This window comes from Geotrypetes seraphini, chromosome 7 (genome assembly GCF_902459505.1).
Source record: "Geotrypetes seraphini chromosome 7, aGeoSer1.1, whole genome shotgun sequence".
NCBI classification, from domain to species: Eukaryota; Metazoa; Chordata; class Amphibia; order Gymnophiona; family Dermophiidae; genus Geotrypetes; species Geotrypetes seraphini.
The window spans coordinates 31,095,807-31,118,529 of NC_047090.1; the positions used below are offsets into that span (position 1 = coordinate 31,095,807).

General features: G+C 46.3%; 1 protein-coding gene across 3 annotated transcripts in view; it reads right to left on the minus strand.

The window, feature by feature from the left end:
* PLEKHG7 (pleckstrin homology and RhoGEF domain containing G7) overlaps positions 1-22,723 on the minus strand; it is a 102,018-nt gene that overhangs the window by 76,923 nt on the left and 2,372 nt on the right. The window contains exon 1 of one of the 3 annotated variants that reach the window (XM_033953501.1): positions 2,400-2,535. The exons of the other annotated variants lie outside the window; for them this stretch is intronic. The gene's annotated coding sequence lies outside the window, so the exon portion shown is untranslated. Of the gene's footprint in view, positions 1-2,399; positions 2,536-22,723 lie in introns of those variants that run through there. 3 annotated transcript variants of the gene reach the window in all.

Here is a 22,723-nt window from a genome sequence, read left to right on the forward strand (position 1 = left end):
TACTGCCATAGCTGGCAATAAAAAAAAACCCTAACACGGCTTCATAAAAGGGGAGATTATTTTTATAGGCTCCTAGAGAAATAATAATAATAATTTTATTCTTATATATCACCATACCGAAAAAGTTCTAGGTGGTTCACAACAAGGTGAGCTAATACATGGGATGCAGATAAAATGCAAATTAGAATAATGGACTTAAAAACAGATAACGATAGAAAGCATTTACAATATAATGCAGAAAATACCAGAAAATATTTTTAACAATTCAGATTTTGCAATTGACTTTTTTTTCTTCTTCTTGAGGCTGTTTTATTTTCAACTTCTTGAGATTAAAAAAAGCAATAAATAAAATCCACATGTGCACAATGGGACGTATGGTAATTTTTTTGTGAGAATTCAAACATTTCCGATCATCACCTCATTGAACGAATAGGAAGCATTTTTTTTTAAATTCTCCTAAAGTTTTGCTACCACCATAATAACTTTTTTTTTTTTTTTTTTTTTTTGGGGGGGGGTGAGGTTTTGTTAAAAACAAAATACACTCAGCCAAGAGGTAATAAAAAACTTGAAAGCCTGCAGGCAGTCCCTGGCCTATTGTATATATGAATAATGCTAAGACTGAGTGCAAACGGCTGCCAGAGTTAACAGGTCCTGTCTGAACAAGAAGCGAGACTGTTGAACTGGTAACCAATTCTATGAAACTGCCAACTCCCAGCTTAATTTTGCTTTATAGCTAAGAGAAGCACCCTGACTGCAAACACCTATTGTGTGCTGGCCATATAAGTACAATACAGTATGTACAGAAAACTGAGCCGCCATCCATCACTCTCGCCATATCAAAGCTGGGAGCTTTAAACCAAGAAAAATACATGAGAGCAGTTGACAAATGAGATCCCAGGTGATCGGGAGAGATTGGCTGCAATTGGCAAAATATGTGTACTGTACGAGACTGCGGGGTTTAACAACCATGAGCAATTCCCATAATCGATCAAAGCTAAGAATTAGAATCAAGTGTGGCACGGTGGTTAGAGCTACAGGCTCAGCACCCTGAGGATGCGGGTTCAAATCCCACGCTGCTCCTTGTGACCCTGGGCAAATCACTTAATCCCTCCCCCCCCCCCATTGCCCCAGGTAGATAGAGGTAAGCCCACCGGAACAGATAGGGAAAAACGCTTGAGTACCTGAATGTGAACCACTTAGGGCTCCTTTTACAAAGATGCATTAGGCCAGGGGTAGGGAACTCCGGTCCTCGAGAGCCGTATTCCAGTCGGGTTTTCAGGATTTCCCCAATGAATATGCATTGAAAGCAGTGCATGCAAATAGATCTCATGCATATTCATTGGGGAAAACCCGACTGGAATACGGCTCTCGAGGACCGGAGTTCCCTACCCCTGCATTAGGGCCTTAACGTGCAGAATAGCGCGCGCTAAATTGCCCCATGCGCTAGCCGCTGCCGCCTCCTTTTAAGCAGGCGGTAATTTTTCGGCGGTAATCTTGTGCGTGCGTTAATACTGCTAGCGCACCTTCGTAAAAGGAGACCTTAGGTTATAAGTGATATATACATAAGGGAAATTGAGTAAGTTTTGAATCTGCAGCCTGAGGAAGGCAGGTTCCAAACTGCTGACATTGATAACGTCTATGGGTACCTTCCCCCCCTCCCCCCTTGTACTCTTGACACCGCCTCTCAAAGGAAAAGGCTCCACATTCATTTTGAAAACTGCCTCAGGCAATAAAGTTTACCCTCTGATCTCTGCCTGTGCTCATTCGGGCTCCGTAGACAAGCAGGGAACATGCAGGCAAGTGGGGGGGCTGCATGCCCCTGCTGTCTGCGGAGAACAGCTGTTACAGGTAAGCGACTCCTGCTTTCTTTGCCACTCAAGGAATGTGCACAGATTGGACGTATCAGTTTCTTCCTCCTGCATCTCTGGTAATGGGCCAAGCAGTGTGGAAACCTTGTTACATACTTTCAGTCGGTAATTTATAGGCAATTTCAGCACTTACCAGCGCACATGAAGAAAACCAGGTGAGACCCAAGAAAGATCAAACCAGGGCTCGCATTAAATTAGCGAACAGAATAGCAGAGATGTCAATATTTCATCGGTTCAAAAGCAGATGATGCATTAAGAACATAAGAAGTTGCCTCCGCTGGGTCAGATCAGAGGTCCATCGCGCCCAGCAGTCCGCTCCTGCGGCGGCCCATCAGGTCCATGACCTGTAAGGTGATCCTTGTCTAAAACCCTTTATTCCCCTTTTATGCTTCTATCTATACCCTTTCATAATCCTATCTCTCCCTCAATCCCCGCATCCTTCAGGAATTTATCCAGTCCTTCTTGAAAACCGTGCAACTGAAAATATAGAATGCACAAGGGCATTTAAAGAGGCAGAAACTGGACACTTACTGTATGTCTTTAGGCAGTGCGAGGCTTCGTTGCATTGTAAACGATCCCATGCAAGGACCCAAGAGCAGGGCATGTGGCTGTCCCTGTAACTCGTTCAGCAACCGAGCACCAACCCCCGGGACCTGCCTAGGCGTCCTTTGTGTGCGAACGAAATGTGAAATTGCCACTGGAAGCTTTCCCATGAGGTCTGACAGCTTCAAAGGTCAGGAGGCAGTGACGAATGGCACAGGGCCAGTGGGCCGGTCACGTGACCCGGGGCTTTGTTTTATTTCAACTATTATTTTTAAAACGTGAGATTACCGGTTTCATGTGTCTGCCCTGAAAAGCCTCGCTTACAGAAAAAAAGAAATTTGGTCTGTACAGGTATGTCAGTGAACTGGTTTGTCTAATAATACCTCACTCCTCCACCCCATTCCTAAGGGCCCATTTTGGTCATTTAAATACCAAAGTGATATTCATGTCTCCGAGTTTCAAACAGAGCTGAATGCCTTTATTTATTATTATTTTTTTTTTTTTTGTGACGCTGGTGATTGCAGGAAGTATGAGAAAGGCTCATCTCATCTCAAAGCTCCAGTTTTTCTTATCTTTTTTTGTCTCTAGTCCCTTGTGTATTCTGTTTTCTCTTCTGCCTGACTGCCTGGAATACACAGCAATATGAAATATGAGTATTTGATGCTGAAAAAGCACAAGGGCCATGATTAAGAGTTATGTGTTTTTAACATAACATAGTAACATTGTAAATGACGGCAGATAAACACTGACGGCATCCCTCGACTACAAGACTTTTAGAAAAGAAATAAAGACCATACTCTTCAAGAAAACTCTGAAAAAAGAAATAATACCGCAAGTCTCAAACTCCACCTCTCACTAAAGCCAACTACCCCAAACAAATAACCTTACCCATTTCTCACTCTTTTTGAAAATGACCATTTTTTTTTTTTTTTGTAAGTTCTTGTTGTAATACATCTTGGATAATTCTTTTGTAATCCGCCTTGAACTGCAAGGTAATGGCGGAATAGAAATCCCTAATATAATGTAATGTAATGTAATAAAGACCCGAATGGTCCATCCAGTCTGCCCAAACATACACTCTCTATAATTTAAAGATTTAATTTAAATTGTTCTTTTTCTTAGATATTTCTGGGCCAGAAACCCAGAGCTCTGCCCAATACTGTGCATAGGTTCCATCTACTGGAGTCTCCGTCAAAGATCACTCTAGCCCAGGGGTGGGCAACTCCGGTCCTCGAGGGCCGGAATCCAGTTGGGTTTTCAGGATTTCCCCAATGAATATGCATCGGAAGCAGTGCATACAAATAGATCTCATGCATATTCATTGGGGAAATCCTGAAAACCCAACTGGATTCTGGCCCTCGAGGACCGGAGTTGCCCACCCCTGCTCCAGCCCATCCTCAACTGAATGTCCATATACGGGATACAGACCGTGCAAGTCTGCCCAGTACTGGCCTTAGTTCTTCAATATATACCATTATTTTCTGATTAGAGATCCTCTATGTTCATCCCACGCTTTTTTGAACTCTATCACCATTTTCCTCTCCACCATTCCAGGCATCAACCACCCTCTCCGTAAAAAAGAATTTCCTAACATTGCTCTTGAGTCTACCACCCCTCAACCTCATATTATGCCCTCTGGTTTTACCATTTTCCTTTCTCTGGAAAAGATTTTGTTCTGTGTTAATACCATTCAAGTATCTGAATGTCTGAATCATATCTCCCCTGTCCCTCCTTTCCTCTAGGACAGGGGTAGGCAATTCCAGTCCTCGAGAGCCGGAGCCAGGTCAGGTTTTCAGGCTATCCACAATGAATATGTATGAGATGGATTTGCATGCACTGCCTCCTTGAGTTGCAAATCTATCTCATGCATACTTATTGTAGATATCCTGAAAACCTGACCTAGCTCCGGCTCTCGAGGACCGGAATTGGCTACCCCTGAGTTAATACAATTACTATTTTGTCACTGGATTTCTAGACCAGGGGTGTCCAATGTCGGTCCTCGAGGGCCGCAGTCCAGTCGGATTTTCAGGATTTCCCCAATGAATATACATGAGGTCTATTTGCATGCACTGCTTTCATTGTATGCTAATAGATCTCATGCATATTCATTGGGGAAATCCTGAAAACCCGACTGGATTGCGGCCCTCGAGGACCGACATTGGACACCCCTGTTCTAGACAATTCAGAATGTTACACAGAAGAGTTGTTTCTTACTATTCTGCATAAATAGTCCATCAACCATCTGGAGACCCGGTGCACCTGGTCTTGTTTTATGTTTCTTTGGTATTTATAGACCACATTTTGTTTTAACATTAATATGGCTTACATAAAACAATTAAAGGAAAAGAATGCCATTTCATTAAAAGAAAGAAAAGGATAAAAGAAAATAATTTTTTTAAAAAAAGTTTTAATAGTGGCTGCAAAGACAGAATCCTGAAAAAAATCTCTAAGTAAATGCTAAATTAAAAAGATATGTTTTTTTTAAAGAACTTTAAATTTAGGATAATTCAGAACAAATTTCAAATGGAAGGGAGTTCCATAAAAAAGGGTTTGCTGCGAAGCCCCCCCCCCAAAAAAAAAAAAAAGCAGAATTATGAGTAGATGTTAGCTAAATACACTGAAGGCAATGAGAACTGATGAGAATTGGTTGATCTCAACTAAGAGTTTTGATAAATAACAAGGTTGGTCTGAATGTATAGCCTTAAATGCTAAAGTTAAAGCCTTATAGATCAGTCTAAATTTAATTGGAAGCCAATGATATTCCTTACAAGGAGGAGTAATATGGTTGCTGCTGGAGGGCAAGACGGACAGAAAGATGATGTTCACTACAGCCATAGCATTGTCCAACAAGCAGGGCAGTATAAGGAGCCCAGAGGGGATGAGTCAGTAGCTAGGCAAAGACTCATATCCACAATGAATATGTATGAGATCTATTTGCATGCACTGCTTTCAATGCATATTCATTGGGGAAATCCTGAAAACCCGACTGGATTGTGGCTCTCAAGGAGGGACTTTGAGATCCCTGAGTTAGAAATAGATTGCAGTAATCTAAGCGTGACAGTTAAACTCTTAATCATTTGCAGGTTGTCTTTTTCTCTTGGTACGTGCTGATCTAGTTATAATTGTACAAAGTACTTCATCAATATTTCCACAACTAAACTAAACAAACGGAAATGGGATACACATGTGGGTTCTCTAGGGGGGTAAAATCAAGGGGGGTGGGTCATTAGAGTGGGCAGACTTGATGGGCTATGGCCCTTTTCTGCCGTCATCTTCTATGTCAGAAGAAGATGAGCTTTCCTGTCTTCTGTATCGACTGCAATATGTATGACTACCTCCCTTCGGGGATCCAGGCATACATTTGCGATCGATGCATGGAGATGGATAGCTTGAAATGTCAGGTAAGACTATTGGAGGGAACAGTGATGGAACTTGAAGACAGAATCCGAGCACAGGAGAAGATTCTAGTGGAGCACAGCCCAAACGACGAGGTCAAGGATCTAGAAATGTTCATAGAGGAAGCCCATCAGCATCACGTAGAGATCCCAGGGCTGGAAAACTGTACTCAGGAAACCCAAGTGAGGAGAGAAGACACCCATGCAAACACAGAAGAAAATGAAGACGAGGTAGGAGACAACCGCACACCAGGAGGAATAGTGAGAGCACAGGAAGATGTCCCCCCACCCAAAGAACAGGAAACAATTTCAAGAGTATCATTGGAGGAAGATGACAGGCCCTACTCCAAGGACGTGGACCTACGCCCCCCAAGGAACTCCCGAATAAAGAAGATGGGGATCATCGTAGGCGACTCCATTATACGACACGTGGACAGCCACACCGCAGGAGGAAGAGAGGACAGAGTAGTCACCTGTCTGCCTGGAGCAAGAGTAAAGGATGTGACCAACAGGATCTCCAGGATCATAGATGGCGCACGGGGAGTGGACACCGCTGTGCTTATCCACGTAGGAACAAATGATGTGAGCGGGCGGAAGTATGACAGGGAAGAGATGAAGGGCCAGCTCCGCTCACTCGGAAGACAACTGAAGATCAGGGAGGTGAAGGTGGCCTTCTCTGAAATCCTCCCTGTACCAAGAGCAGATGGAAAGAGACAAGGGGAATTGCAAGTGATCAACGCCTGGATGAGACGATGGTGCGAAGACGAAGGCTTTGACTTCATGCGCAACTGGACGGCGTTCTGGGGAAAAAGCAAGTACTACAGAAGGGATGGACTACACCTCAACAAGGAAGGAGCAAGAGTTTTGGCAGGCAACATGAAGAAAGCAATAGAGAAGGCTTTAAACTGAAGGACAGGGGAAAGCCGACAGTCGACCACCGGTCGATGGCACGGACAACAGGATGCCCCGACGTAGGAACAAAGGACTACTACTCATACACAAGAGAGGTCGACCTCACAGCCAACAAAGGAGAACAAGCAGGAAGGGACAACTCAGACACAGGAGGGGATGACCACACAGCAAACATGGGAGATAACACAGGAGCAGTAAAGGATACCGTAAATGAAACTGTAAGGACAGCCAAGAGTAGAAGGTCCAAAAAGGTAACACGAAGGGAACTTAGATGTATGTATACAAATGCTAGAAGTCTAGGAAACAAAATGGGAGAACTAGAGATGATAGCAAGACATGAGAACATGGATATCATTGGCATAACAGAAACATGGTGGAATGAAGAAAACAAATGGGACACAGTACTACAGGGATACAAACTATATAGAAGGGATCGAGAAGGACAGAAAGGTGGAGGTATTGCCCTATATGTTAAGGAAGGAATAGATTCTGTTGGAATGATTACAACAGACAGGAAAGAGAAGCTGGAGTCCCTCTGGATCAAAATTCCTGGTCACAATGGCGCAGATACAAAAATTGGCCTTTACTATCGTCCCCCAGGACAGGCGGAGGTCACTGACTCAGAAATGATGGAGGAAATCAAACAAGTATGCAAGACAGGCAATGTAGTTATATTGGGAGACTTCAATTTCCCAGGAATAGACTGGAAACTAGGAGCCTCCAACTGCGGCAAGGAGGCCAAGTTCCTGGAGGTGCTAGGGGATTGCTTCCTGGAGCAAATGGTAAAAGAGCCGACAAGAGGCGACGCCACCTTGGACTTGGTCCTAAATGGTCTCACCGGACCGATAACAGAAGTAGAAGTCATGGTTCCACTGGGAACGAGTGATCACAATGTAATCAACTTTAAACTTGACATCGGGAAAGGGAAACATGCCAAAACCTTAACCACCACCTTAAACTTTAAAAAGGGTAAATACGATTGCATGAGAGCCATGGTAACAAAACGACTCGAGAAGATGGTGGACAAACTTGAAACAGTAGACCAGGCATGGTGCCTATTGAAAAATACTATTGCAGAAGCACAAGATCTCTACATTCCGAGGATTTCCAAAGATCGGAGAACTAAAGGCAAAGGAGAACCAGCATGGCTTACCATACAGGTGAAGGAAGCCATAAAAGAAAAGAAGGACTCTTTCAAAAAATGGAAATGCACGAAGACAACCGAAGCCTGGAACAAACATAAAGATGAACAGAAGAAATGTCACAAGGCGGTGAGGGATGCAAAACAGGACTATGAGGAAAAAATAGCCCGGGAGGCCAAAAACTTCAATCCCTTCTTTAGATACGTGAAAGGGAAAAAACCTGCAAAAGAGGCAGTGGGACCCCTGGACGACATGGGAAGAAAAGGGTACATCAAGGAAGATAAACAAATCGCAGACAAACTAAATTCCTTCTTTGCGTCTGTCTTTACGAAGGAGGACACCTCAACAATACCTGAAGTGGAGAAACTGTTTACAGGAGAAATAAAGGACAGCCTCACCACAGTTGAAGTGAACTTAGATCAGATATACTACCAGATCGACAAACTTAAAAGTGACACATCCCCTGGACCGGATGAAATTCACCCGAGAGTCTTGAAGGAATTGAAGGTCGAAATCGGAGAGTTACTGCAAAAACTTGCAAACCTGTCAATCAGAACTGGTCAGATACCAGACGACTGGAGGAAAGCGAACGTCACGCCAATTTTCAAAAAAGGATCGAGAGGAGAACCGGGCAACTATAGACCTGTGAGTCTTACATCTGTCCCCGGCAAGATGATTGAATCACTGATCAAGGATAGCATAGTTCAGCACTTGGACACACACGACTTGATGAAACCCAGTCAACATGGATTCAGGAAAGGGAAATCGTGTTTGACGAATTTACTCCAATTCTTTGAGACCGTGAACAAGCAAATTGATAGTGGAAAGCCGGTGGACATAATATACTTGGACTTCCAGAAAGCATTTGACAAAGTTCCACACAAAAGACTTCTTAGGAAACTACAAAGCCATGGCATAGAGGGAGATATACAAAGATGGATAGGCAAATGGCTGGAAAACAGGAAGCAGAGAGTGGGCATAAATGGGAAGTTCTCCGACTGGGAGAAAGTGACTAGTGGTGTACCCCAGGGCTCGGTACTTGGGCCGATCCTTTTTAATATTTATATCAATGACCTGGAAAATGGAACATCCAGTGAGATCATCAAGTTTGCAGATGACACAAAACTCTGCCGGGCAATCAGATCGCAGGAGGACAGTGAGGAACTCCAGAGCGATTTGTGTCGGTTAGAAAAATGGGCGGAGAAATGGCAGATGAAGTTCAACGTGGAGAAATGCAAGGTAATGCATTTAGGCAGTAAAAATAAGGAATACGAGTACAGAATGTCAGGTGCAACTCTGGGAAAAAGTGAACAAGAAAGGGATCTGGGTGTACTGATAGATAGGACCCTGAAGCCGTCGGCACAATGCGCGGCAGCGGCAAATAAGGCAAATAGAATGTTGGGCATGATAAAGAAAGGAATCTCGAGTAGATCGGAGAAAGTTATAATGCCGCTTTATAGGGCAATGGTCAGACCCCACTTGGAATACTGCGTCCAACATTGGTCTCCCTACTTAAAGAAGGATATAAAACTGCTGGAGAGGGTGCAGAGACGAGCAACTAAACTAGTGAAGGGTATGGAGAAACTGGAATATGAGGATCGACTTAAAACACTGGGATTGTTCTCCCTTGAGAAAAGGAGACTGCGTGGGGATATGATCGAAACCTTCAAAATACTGAAAGGAATCGACAAAATAGAGCAGAAAAAACTATTTACATTGTCCAATTTGACACGGACAAGAGGACATGAAATGAAGCTAAGGGGGGGCAAGCTCAGGACTAATATCAGGAAGTTCTGCTTCACACAGAGAGTGGTTGACATCTGGAATACTCTCCCAGGGGAGATTATTGCGGAATCGACAGTCCTAGGCTTCAAAAGCAAACTAGATGCATATCTCCTTGAGAGAGGCATATAAAGATATGGTTGGCTATAAAATAAGCCAGGTGTATACCTAGCAGGGCCTCCGCGTGTGCGGATCGCCGGACTTGATGGACCGAAGGTCTGATCCGGAGATGGCGCTTCTTATGTTCTTATGTTTCTATGTTAATCTGTCTTGCCTACAGCACTCAGAGGCTGAATTGTGAAATCCCCCCAATGCAGTTTAAACTGCAGAGCATTTTCAAAGGAAAACTCTGCAGACATCTCACAAGGTTTCAGAGCCGCTCCCAATATACAGTATTATTTTGACCCCCCTCATCCCAATTAAACATCATGGACTATTGATCTCAACTACCATGGAGCTAGAACTACCATAGTAATGTAATAGAGGAAGCCACCATGAGTAGGGTTACCAGATTTTCCAAACAGAAAATCTGGACCCATGGCCCCACCCCCAGGCCCACCCTGTTCCGGCTTGCCAACCACGCCCTGTTCTGCCCCAGCCTCATCCCCCTCAACCTGCATTTGCGCATGCGCCTGTGTGACGTTGCCGCATTGTCTCTGCGCGTGCGCGAATGCCTTCCCGATGCCGCTCGTTGCCAGATGTTTTTCAAATCCCGGACAAAGTGCCGGGGGTTTGAAAAGCCGTCCGGATCCCCAGACATATTCTCAAAAGGAGGACATGTTCAGGGAAATCTGGACCGTCTGGTAACCCTAACCATGAGTAGAGTTATTTCCTTCACTGGAAGTAAATGAGTCAAATGTTCAATCATGTTGTATTTACGGTAATTACTTAGTCAAGATGTCTATGACTTATCCGAGGGTAAATCAAAACGTTAAGGCAAAAATACATTCGACAGCTTTAATAGAAGTAACTGTGAGCAGCTGAACACAGTGGCGTACCAAGGGGGGGGCGGGAGGGGCGGTCCGCCCCGGGTGCCAGTCCTGAGGGGGTGTTCCCGGCCTTGCCGTTCAGTCCCCCCCACGCCCGAAGGACCGCTCGCCCCACTGACCTTCCAGCACCACCTATGAAGCAGCCCGCAGCAGGATCGCGACGTCAACTATCCCTGACATCAGAGGAGGGGCGGGACCTCGGCGCAGGAAGCATCGCCTAAGCAGCGCAGGGATAGCTGACGTCGCGATCCTGCTGCGGCTGCTTCATAGGTGGTGCGGGGAGGCCAGGGGGGCGAGCGGTCCTTCGGGGTGAGTCGGGGCATCAGGCCTTCAGGGTGGGGCGGGCAGGCAGGCTTTCAAGGGGGAGGGGGGTGACAGGCAGGCAGGCCTTCAAGGGGGGACAGGCCTTCAAGCGGGGGTGCAGGCCTTTGGGGGGGGTGCAGACCTTCAAGGGGGGGGACAGGCCTTCAAGGGGGGAACAGGCAGGCAGGCCTTCAAGGGGGGGACAGGCCTACAAGGGGGGGGTGCAGGCTTTTGGGGGGGGTGCAGACCTTCAAGGGGGGGACAGGCCTTCAAGGGGGGGACAGGCAGGCAGGCCTTCAAGGGGGGTGACAGGCCTACAAGGGGGTGGGACAGGCCTTCAAGGGGGTGGGACAGGCCTTCAAGGGGGGGACAGGCCTTCAGGGGGTGCAGGCCTTCGGGGGGGTGCCGACCTTCAAGGGGGTGCAGGCCTTCAAGGGGGGGACAGGCAGGCAGGCCTTCAAGGGGGGGGACAGGCCTTCAAGGGGGGGACAGGCTTTTGGGGGGGTGCAGACCTTCAAGGGGGTGCAGGCCTTCAAGGGGGAGGACAGGCCTTTAAGGGGGGGATAGGCCTTCAGGGGGTGTGCAGGCCTTCAAGGAGGTGCAGGCCTTCAAGGAGGGGTCAGGCCTTCAAGGGGGGGGACAGGCAGGCAGGCCTTCAAGGGGGGGATAGGCCTTCAGGGGGTGTGCAGGCCTTCAGGGGGTGTGCAGGCCTTCAAGGGGGTGCAGGCCTTCAAGGGGGGGACAGGCAGGCAGGCCTTCAAGGGGGGGACAGGCCTACAAGGGGGTGGGACAGGCCTTCAAGGGGGAGACAGGCCTTCAGGGGGGGTGCAGGCCTTTGGGGGGGGTGCCAACCTTCAATGGGGTGCAGGCCTTCAAGGGGGGGACAGGCCTTCAAGGGGGGGACAGGCCTTCGGGGGGTGCAGGACTTTGGGGGGGTGCAGACCTTCAAGGGGGTGCAGGCCTTCAAGCAGGGGGACAGGCCTTCAAGGGGGGGACAGGCAGGCAGGCCTTCAAGGGGGGGACAGGCCTTCAAGGGGGGGGGCAGGTCTTCAATAGGGGTGCAGGCCTTCAAGGGGGGACAGGCCTTTGGGAGGGACCCTGGTTTAGAAGTACACAGAGGGAAGGGGGTGTTCAAAGAGACGTGCATATGCCAAACTTTGGGGGGGGGGAAAAAGAAATAATGGGTCTGAAAATAGAGGAGAGGGAGAGAGATGATGGACCATGGGATTTAGGGAGGGAAGGAACAGAAAGGGAGAGAAATTGGACACAAGGGATTTTGTGGAAGAGGGATAGAGATACTGGATAGAAGGGTAATTGGGAAAAGAAAGGGAGAGATGGTGGACTCTGGGGTGGTGGGGAAGGAGGGAGAGATGCCGGATGAAAGGGTAGTTAAGAAAAGGTGGATCTGTGGAGGGAGATGAAAAAAAGGAAAGATACCAGACTTCCTGGGGAGGGAAGGGAAATGGAAAGGGAGGACAGAGTTGGCAGATGGATGGTTAGCATGCAGAAAGAAGAAAGAAGGAGACCCTGGCAAGCAAGTTATCGGAAGAAAACCAGAGCCTTGGACCAACAAGATTTGAAATATAACCAGACAACAAAAGGTAGAAAAATTAATTTTATTTTCTGTTTTGTGATTATAATATGTCAGATTTGAAATGTGTATCCTGCCAGAGCTGGTGTTGGACTGCAAACGTGAGCTAGGATTTAACAGAGAGAGGAAAAGTCCTTTTTGTTTCTTTATTTTATTTACACCATAGCGCCAGTGTGGTTAGGAGAAGCCAAAGGGGGTGAAAAAGCTATAAAACCCACCAGGAGTTTTGAAAAAAATCACCCAACTGGGCAGGAAAATCGAATTGAAAAACCAATTCAATAGGCTGAATCGAATCGAAATTTTTTTTTCCTGAATCTGGCAGCATTAGTTTGCGCTACTGTCTTAGACTTTAGGACCTGGGATTGGGGAGAGATGGCATCCTCAGAATTTTATAATGCAAGTGAAACGAGGATTTGGTCAGACTCTTGAAGGGTCTGCAGAAAAAAAATATTGTATAGGCCGGGGACATGAGACAGCAGGAAATGGGAACTTTTCTTCCTTCTATTTTTGTGAATGGAAAGGCTGAGGATGTCAGAGAGTTCAGTTAAAATATGTGCTTTATAAGAAAATATAATAATGTGTTTTATAAAGTTTATAGCATAGCTGGCCTACCCAGTGAGGTGTTCCTAGTGGTGGTGGTGGCGGCAGCATGTCAATGTGTTGAGAGGAAGAGGTGGTCTGGGAAATTTTGCTGAGCAAACTCCGGGCCCATTTCCACCCTCCAGTTAGTCCACTCCACTCAACTGGTTCACACACTGAGTGGGTCTTTGGGTGTTGTTTTGGAATCTCTTCCAGTGGTTTATCAGTATCTCCTTCTGGTCCAAGGAAGGAAACTTTGTTATTCTTAGCATTGACCTACAGAATATGTTTGTACAACACTGCTTGTGTGGCATTAGACTATGTAGTGATCGAAAGAAAAAAACAGACCTTTGCACATTTTTGCACTATATGGTGGGTGTATGAGGAGATTCACATTTCCTGCACAGCTAAGTCCATGTGAAGTTACCTTGTGCTGTATTTGACATCTAGCAAGGTCTCTGTTTGAAAGGAAAGATCTAAACTTAAAAATGAAGTGGCCAGAAGTTATGGTAAAAGCAGATAGTGTAGCTGGTTTTAAGAAAGATTTAGACAAATTCCTGGAGGAAAAGTCCATAATCTGTTATTAAGACATGGGGGAAGTGTCTGCTTGCCCTGAATCGGTAGCATGGAATGTTGCTACTCTTTGGGTTTTGACCAGGTATTAGTGTCCTGGATTGGCTACCATGAGAATGGGCTACTGGGCATGATAGACCATTGGTCTGACCCAGTTAGGCTATTCTTGTTTTGTTCTCATCTGTAGGGGCCTTTGTTTTCACTTTTTATTTTAATGTATTTTTTTTCTGGGAATTTATCAATGTTTTTTTATAATGGAAGAGAATTAATGTGTGTGGGATGAGGGGGTAACTAATTTCTTCAGCTAAATAATTCAATCCACCTCAAACAGACATAGGAGAACTCATGCACCATTCACACACCCTCCAACCAAATATGTCAAAAGAAAAAAACTGTTCGACAACCTCCTAGCCATTCGAACTGCAACACTCGACCCCCAACTCTACAACCAATTGACATCGACCACAGACTGCAAAACCTTCAAAAAGAAATAAAAACCCTTCTATTCAAAAAACACATAAAACCGAACTAACACAATCAGAACTGTCCCAAGCATCACCTGCAACTACTCCATATGTACTTCTGATGTCATGACAATTCAGACATAATTTATGTTATGTTATGTTTGGAATATAAGAAAATTTTCACTGCCTGTTTCTATTCTGACCATTTATTCCGTTTCATGGTCATTACAAAAAATATTTTTTTACATGGGGGGCGGGGGGGGTGTCAAAAAATGATGGGCCCCGGGTGCCACATACCCTAGGTACGCCACTGGCTGAACATATCACTTTTCCACATGGTCCCCATGCAAGACGACGCATTTGTTGCATTGTTCAACTAACTTCTGCATTCTTGCAGAGAAGAAGTTTTTCAGCTGCTCCCGAAGCCAGGTGAGCGCCGCTTCCTTCATCGTGCTTTGTCTTTTGCTCTCCGGGTCACAGCGATGCATCCAATGTCTTATCAACAGTGACAATTCTCTCCAGAATACTCGGCTCTTCTTCATACCGTCTCAGGGACTGGGTCGCAACCTCCACGTGCTGTTGCTTGTGCAGATCAGTCAGCTGTTTGGGAATCCGTCGTGCGCAGACTTTCCTGTATCCCAAGTCATCGTGCATTATGGCAAATGCAGATTCCATAGCTGACATCCAAATTTGCGGCCAACTGAGACACCGCTGTCCATCAGTCTTCTCTAATCACGCCATCCGCCCTGTCAGTGTGCTCTTGTGTGCGTGGTGTTGGTGGGCGACCAGAAGGACCGTCGTCGGTTACACCTGTTCTTCCCGCTTTAAACCTTTCTACCCACTCATAAACCTTGCGTGGATTCATGGCGCTCTGTCCATATCGAGTTAATATCTGAAGGTGAATTTCCACAGTTTTCACGCCTTCGGCCCAAAGAAAGCACACTACTGCGCATTGTGCTTTGATGGTGCAATCTGGCAATGGTGCGTCTGTGTTTCGAATCTCACGACTGCCACACAACCAGAGGCAGAGCGCTGCACGGTGCAGAGACGAATGATCCATCAGGCAATGTACATACGTTGCATTTCGCCAGTTCTGTTTCAGTTATGGTGTAACTTAAAAATTGCCTTTCATTTTTGATTCATTCTTGCAGATTGCACTTAATAACCTGCTGAGGGACAAGACGCTTTGATCAGGTCTAGCTCCTGTGTCAAGCTGTTATTCATTTCCTTCTGCAATATTATTGCTGACTCACCAGTCTACACCTAAATAGTTGAAACCATGACACCTCAATTAATCCACTTGTCAGCTGACTCATCTGTTTTCAACAGATGCATGATTCCAGTGTTATAATTCTAAAAATTTGGAAACCTCTGGGAGAGTTGTATAGTTCTGAGTGGTACTATTTCATTTGTCACGTCTATAGTGCTGCTAGAAATATGTTTATTTTTTAATTAAGATATTATAATACAGTGGTACCTCAGAATCTGAACGCCCCAGAACTCAAACAACTTGGAATCCAAACTATTTTTTTAAATTAAATTTTGCCCTGGAATCCGAACGCTGCTTTGGAATCCAAATGTATGGGAACTGCAAGCGTTGCTCAGCCCAAAGCTTCCCCTCTGACGCAGCTTCCTGTTTCCAAACGTACGGGAACTGCAAGCTTTGCTCAGCCCAAAGCTTCCCCTCTTACGCAGCTTCCTGTTTCCGCCTGGGCGGTTCGCGTTGGAGGGAAGCTTTGGGCTGAGCCCCGCTTGCAGTTGCCGTTGCCGATCTTGCTGCCTATGCCGGCAGGGGGCCCAATCTTGCTGTCTATCCAGCGTGTTTACTGTTAAATTTATTTGAAAATCTGAGTTTGTGGGACCAAGGAACGGATTAATCCAGTTTCTATTATTTTTAATGGGAAAAATTGTCTTGGAACTCGAACGGGGTTCTGGAACGGATTAAGTTTGGATTCCGAGGGAGAAGTGTACTCAAGCAAAGGTGCCTTATTTGGCATCCATGCCAAAATGGTTTACATCCATAAAATACAGAAGCAGGAAAAGAACAACTGTTTTAAACAGAAAACTACAATCGGGCGAAATCACAGGTAGAGAACTAAACGACAGAGGTACAGCTGGAGATTCTCCACATTTCTGATCCATAGGGATGAGTAACAGCTTTCTCTCTAAGGACGCTGCGCTTTGGAAGTATATTTTAATGTCACAGAGGAGGAGGTGTGGCTTAATGGCAGGAACAACGAGAGAAAGAGACTGCAGAGAAAAATATGCAAGGTTCAGGAACATTTCCCCCTCTTTTACTAAGGTGCGCTAACCAATTAGCGTGCAATAATCGAATTAGCTTGCACTAAACGCTAACGCATCCACAGACTAACATGCACGCGTTAGCATGTAGCGTGCGCTAAATCAATTAGTGTGCGCTAATTGCTTAGTGTACCTTAGTAAAAGAGGGCCTTTATTTAAGTAAAAAAATTGTTCTCCAAAGGTTGGCTCTCATTGATATGAATACTGGACCTGCCACGGTCAATATTTCAGAGAAACACTCCTTCCTCAGGGGTCCGAGATGTTTAATAATAATAATCATAGAACTTGAATAAGTGTTGCCCGGGTCCACAGAAAACTGCGAGCTACCGAATCGCGTCGCTAATATTTAGACACATCCTGTTCATGCTGGGTTTTCTTGGCTTAAGCCTGTGGTTAAGTTAGGCGCTCCTAACCCCAAAACGGGTGCCTAACTCAAAAACGCGCCGACGATCAGCCCCCCTAACCATGCCCACTTTTAACTACGCGCTTTGCACTAGGAACTTGACCTTTGTAGAATCAAGGCTGCCAAGTTAGACGCCAAACTTTCAATGAACTCCACTTAGTACCAACTAAGATATGCTGAGTGCCAATTATCGGTACTGATTTAGCTTATTACTCAATTAAGTTATGAGCCTATATCAGCTGGGCATGTCGATATAGTGTTTAAATTTAAATGCACATTAAAGAATTTAGGAGTTAGTGCCTGGCACTGAATAGCACAGGATTAGCATGTGAGCCCAACCAACGGTTAAAACTGGTTTAGCGTTGCTTGTTAAAGGCACAGTGAATTTTGAGCATGTGGGCCTTAGACATCCCTTATGCGATCTACATGCCATATGCAAAATGGGGCTTCACGTGCATGAGGAAAAAAGTTGGACAGGCAAAAGCGTCCTACGAAAATGTGCTGAAAACTTACAACGGAGGCGAAAGTCCCACAGGGCTCTTTGCACAAGTTGTGGCATGATGCACAACCTTTCTCTGAAATGATTTTCCTGTTGAACATTGCAGAAGCTCGTACCTTTCAGCCCAAGGTGCTCTGTTGCAAAGCCTGTGTGTGCGTGCAGACTTGCACGACATGATGCCTTCATCTGCTGCACCAGTAAAACTTCAAACAAGAACACAATGGAAATTTGCAGGAAGAGAAATCAATACAATAGATTTTGCAGGGTGAATAATGAACAAACAAGGCTGCCACAAATAGAGAGAAAACCAAAACTTCTACAAATTCTTAGAATTCCAAAGAGCCTCAGAGCAGAGTTGGAGTATTTAGCACTCGGGTTCGTGCTAGAAACCTCTACTATTGCTTAGTGTGTGTATTAAATTTATTTTGCTTTGTTTATGGATAAGGTTACCAGATTTTCCATTGTGAAAATTCGGACCCATGGCCACGCCCCCCAGGACCGCCCAGTTCCGCCTCTTTCCCCGTCCCCAGACGGCATCTGCACATGCAAGGACATGATGCAATGACGTCACGCACATGTGCGTGTCACGTCACCGCATTGCATCCTCGCATGCGCCGATGCCCCTTCCCTACGCGATTATGTCAGGAAGCTTTTCAATACCTGGACAAAGTGCCAGGTTTTGAAAAGCCATCCGGACCCCTTGAAATGTTCTCAAAAGGAAGACATGTCCCGGGAAATCCGGACGGCTGGTGACCCTATTTATGCAGAGCCTTTTGTCTCCATTGACGTTAAAGGGATCTCTATAAACAAAGAATAACAACCACTCATCCGAAAGAAATATGGCACAAAAAGGACTGGGGTCAAGGACAATGCCTTCTCCAGCCAGAATTGAATATTGTGACCGATGGACTTTCCTGCCAAAATTCAAATGCATTTTTCCCACCGAAATTCAAATTTGTGACCAACGGACTTCCCTGCCTCAATCACCTCAAGCCCCAGCCAATCAGGTTTGAGGACCCACTATAGATAAAGACAAACTGTTGACCTCACAGTACACTTCTCCCTCCGGATTCGCGGGGGATAGGGGCAGAGCCGGACCGTGAATGGTGAAATACCGCGAATATCTTCTGGTCCGGCTCTGATCCACCCCGCCTCCCTCCTGCCTTCCCCCCCGGCATCCCGGCCTTACCTGGTGGTCTAGCGGGCTTTCGGGGCAGGAGCAATATTCCTACACTCCTGCCCTGTGCAGATCGCCAATAGGAAATAACTGCCGTGAGTTCCCGTAGTCTCTCGAGACTACGACGGGAACTTCCCACAGCCATTTCCTTTTGGCGATCTACACGGGGCAGGAGCGTAGGAAGATCGCTCCTGCCCCGAAAGCCCGCTAGACCACCAGGTAAGGCTGGGATGCCGGGGGGAAGGCTAAATTGTGGGGGGTTTTACTTTTTTACCCCTCCCCCAAAAATCACGAATATGTGAAATCGCGATTGCCGAAACCGTGAATGGGGAGGGGGAAGTGTACACCCTTTAAGTTTGCTGCATAAATAGTGTGCATTTGTCCATCTTTAGACTCCTGAGGAAGGCGCTTAGGTGCTGAAACACTGGCTGTGTCGAGTCGGTTGTATGTTTCGAGCGAGTTTTCAATAAAGATCCCGGTTGATACATCGCTACCATATCTGCTTTTGTTTGCTTCATTTGAATCCTACAGAGATCCTCTTTCCGCTTCCATGATTTCCTTAAAACATTCACATAACAGTACAAATTAGGGCATATTACGCTACTTACAAAATCAGCACAATACACATTAAAGCATTTTAACAGGCAGTGTCGGCAGTGCCATAGCAAGGGAGGCTGGTGCCCGACATTGCCATGCTGCGCGCCCCCCACTCTGCCCCGCTGCTTGGGCGCACCCTCCCCCCACATACCTGTTGAAGTGTTGGCCAGAGCAAGCAGCATCTTTCACCCGCTGCTCGTGCTGGCCTCTGCTCCCTTCTGTTGTCACTTCCTGGTCTCCGCAACCAGGATGTGATGTCAGAAGGGAGCTGAGGCCAGCGAAGGCAGTAAGTGGAAGATTTAAAGAGGTACGTGGGGAGCAGGGGCAGAGAGGAGGAGAGGGCCCCCCCCCCCCCATTACTACTCCACTGAGTGTCGGAGGTATAAGTTTTAGCTGAAAATAAGCAAAGAAGTTCCTCTTTGGTAGGGTTACCAGACATCTGGATTTTCCTGGAAGTGCCCTTCTTTTGAGGACATGTCCGGGGCATACGGATGGCTTTTCAAAACCTGGCACATTGTATTTCTGAGTTTTACCTGCAGAAATGGCTTTCACTACCTATGAGGCTTTTATTGTCAGGCCAGTTTAAATCCAAGTAAAATGTACCTTAAAGGATCCCTTGAATTGGAGCACAAAATCTCTCAGAAGCCATGTGAACTATAGACTACCCCCCTCTTTTGCTAATGTGCGCTATGCTTTTTAGCACATGGTAAATATTAGCACGCATGTTATCCTATGGATGCGTTAGTGGTTAGCACACGCGTTGCTTTATCGTGCACTAAAACGCTTAGCACGCCTTTGTAAAAGAGGGCCTATGCTTCTGAACTTGCAGTTCATTCACACGTTGTGGGGTTATGGCAGGGGTGTCCAATGTCGGTCCTCGAGGGCCGCAATCCAGTCGGGTTTTCAGGATTTCCCCAATGAATATGCATGAGATCTATTAGCATACAATGAAAGCAGTGCATGCAAATAGACCTCATGTATATTCATTGGGAAAATCCGACTGGACTGCGGCCCTCGAGGACCGACATTGGACACCCCTGGGTTATGGTTTTGTGATGTTACCAAAGAGAGCAGAGTGTTAAGCACTGGGAAATGAGAGCCAGGTTTAAATAGACCAGATAGGAGTAACTACTAGTTAAGCTCAACAAGTGCACAGAATACAGTTTGTTAATTCATTCCTAGTGTAGAGACCCTGTATTGGGATCCTGCAGTGCCCTCTAGTGAACGTGTTTTATGATTACATCTTGCCAATGATGTGGAAAGCACGTTGGATTAATAAATAATGAAAGGTCATATTACACATATTATAAAAAAACATTGTAGTCTACCTCTGTATTTAGTCCACATGGATGAACCGTATTCAAATTATGAATAAATTGTTGTTCAATCCTCAAGAGGGTATGATCTAAATCTCCTCTCGGTTTCTTTTCAATGGTTCTCATTACAAAAAACTTTAAATCTTGTACCGTATGTACGTTCAAACTCATTCCAAAGGGAAACCAAAGGCGCTTACCTCTAAAATTCCTTGCGTGAGCAGCAACCCCAATCTGCTGCTCGCACCAATGTCGGATCTTTCTCTGATGTCACTTCCTGGGCCTGCACCTAGGAAGTGACATCAGAGGAAGAGCCAATGCTGGCCATCAGAGGAAGAGCCAATGCTGGCCTGAGCAGCAGATTGGGGATCCTGGTTGCACCGGGAATTTTAAAGAGGTACGGGGGAAGGGAAGGGGCGCACCTTTGCGGCAGGAGGAGGCGGATGGGGGTGGGGAGCAGAGAAGAGGGTGGGGGAAGGGGCGCCATCCCCACCTCAGGCACCTCTCACCCTCTCTACGCCACTTTTCCCATGAATAATTTAAAAGTCCGATCCAGGGTTATTTCCAGGCTACGATTCCTTTCGTTGAACCGACATCCGAGGAGGAGAATGCAAATGAGGCTTCAAGGAGACAATGGCCGTTGCCTTCTTTAACCTTTAGTCACGCAGATACAGTTCTTAGGTCACTTCGGTGCAGAGTTACTGGATAATGATTGGATATATTTCTACTTGCCATGAGTTTCTGATGCAGTTAAGATTGGGCAAAGGCGTCTTATAATCGCAACAAGAGCAATTCTCCAGGATGTGAAAGCATTTCATAATATCGGTCGACTTTAGTAGGGAAGAAGAAATTTAATCATTGTTTAGCTCTTTTGAAAGAAAGATAACAGGAATTTCAAGGTAAGAAATGTTAAATATAGCTGGCACCTCTGATTAATTGAGGTAAAGCAAGCAGACAAGCCCAGGGGCATATCTACCTTTCAGCAAGCCCAGCATAATGCCCAGGGCCTTCTAATGGTAGGGGCACCTGTAACTCCACCTTTCCTCCCACACACCAAAGTCTGGCATCTCCCCCCCTTCCCCACGCTCAGCTACTTTACTTAGGGTTATCATATTTTCCAAACGGGATATCCGACATCAGAGACTGAGAGTCAACAGCGATGTGGGCAGCAAGTTCGTGATACAGCTTGCACTACGAAAATTAAAAGAGGTACAAGAGAAGGGAAAGGGCAGCTGGGGTCGGAGGGTCGGGAAGGAGCGTGGGGCGGAGAGGAAAATGGGTGCCAGTACCCCCCACCAAGACGGCGCTCAGTTGGACTGCTCCAAAACAAAATCTATTTCTTGAAACCATCACCCAATGTGGTCCACGTTTCACCCACTTGTGGGCTGCTTCAGCGTTCAATGCTCACAGCTGCATGGGCACAGGGGGCCTGACTCTCAAACGACATCCTGATTGCAGGTGGCGGTAGATGTCTTACCGCCGTCTAACAGACCAATCAGGACACGGGTATTTTGAAAAATTTGATGCAGTGAAAAACGCTTACATCAGAAGTGGCCTTAGGGGTGCATGTGACATCATCGCGTATACGCATGCTCGGAGACCCTCCAGACGTGGTTAGTGTTACCAGACATCTGGGAAAACCTGGACATGTCCTCTTTTTAGAGGACTGTCCGGGCTCCCGGATGGACTTTCTAAAACTTGGCATTTATCCGGGTTTTGGAAAGCCCCGAAGACCTCTGGCCACATCTGGAGGGTCTCTAAGCATGTGCAGATGACGTCACACATATTCGTGCATGCTCTAGGCCCTCCAAATGCTGCTGGAGCTCATCCGGAAGAAGAGGGGAGGATTTATGGGAATTTGGGGTGGGGCTGGAGGCGGAACGGGGTGTGTCCAGGGTTTTACAGAGAAAAATATGGTAACCCTAGATGTGGTCCTGAACTCAGACAGAGCCAGGGCCTTTCCTGCCATCTCCAGCCAGCTCCAAACGAGTCTCTAGCAGCTCACAACAGGAGTTTCTGCCCCTGGACTACCAATACCTGCAGCGGGACCGCAAATGACACGGCTACCACCCGTGGATGATCCCTGCTGCCACAAGGTACCCATCCCATGGAAGTGGGAGGTAGGGAAAGAGAGGAGACAAGTCCATGTGGTTCAGTTTGTATGGGGGGGGGCCAGCATGGAGCGGGGCCATGAGTCCTCTTTTTTATTTTTGGAAATACGGTAATCCTACCCATGTTTAAATGGTGGTTGTGAAGTCACCACTATGTCAACTATATAGGCATCCAAACATG